Source organism: Cebus imitator, unplaced genomic scaffold, assembly GCF_001604975.1.
Source record: "Cebus imitator isolate Cc_AM_T3 unplaced genomic scaffold, Cebus_imitator-1.0 Scaffold753, whole genome shotgun sequence".
Lineage (NCBI taxonomy): Eukaryota > Metazoa > Chordata > Mammalia > Primates > Cebidae > Cebus > Cebus imitator.
In genome coordinates this window covers 121,926-122,395 of record NW_016108068.1, presented here as the reverse complement: position 1 = coordinate 122,395, position 470 = coordinate 121,926, and positions in this window count along the sequence as shown.

Below are 470 nucleotides of genomic sequence, written 5' to 3'. Positions count from 1 at the left end.
GAAAAAAAAAGAATATTGAATATTGGCCTTCATTCTCTTCTGGCTTATAACATTTCTGCAGAGAGATCCACAGTTAGTTTGATGGGCTTCCCTTTCTGGGTAAGCCACTTTTGCTCTCTGGCACTTTAACATTTTCCCTTCATTTCAACCTTGTGACTCTGCTGATTGTGTCTGGGGTTGTTATTCTCGAGGGGTATCTTCAGGGTATTCTGCATATTTCCTGAATTTGAATGTTGCCCTGTCTTGCTAGGTTGGAGTATTTCTCGATTCTATTCTCCTCATCACTTTCAGGTACACCATTCAAACATGGTTATGGTCTTTTCACATAGATATTAGTAAAATGATCTAGCCTGTCTCTCTCTCTGTTTCTTTTCTTTCTTTCTCTTTCTTTCCTTCTTTCTTTCCTTCCCTTCCTTCCTTCCTTCCTTCCTTCCTTCCTTCCTTCCTTCCTTCCTTCCTTTCTCTCTCTC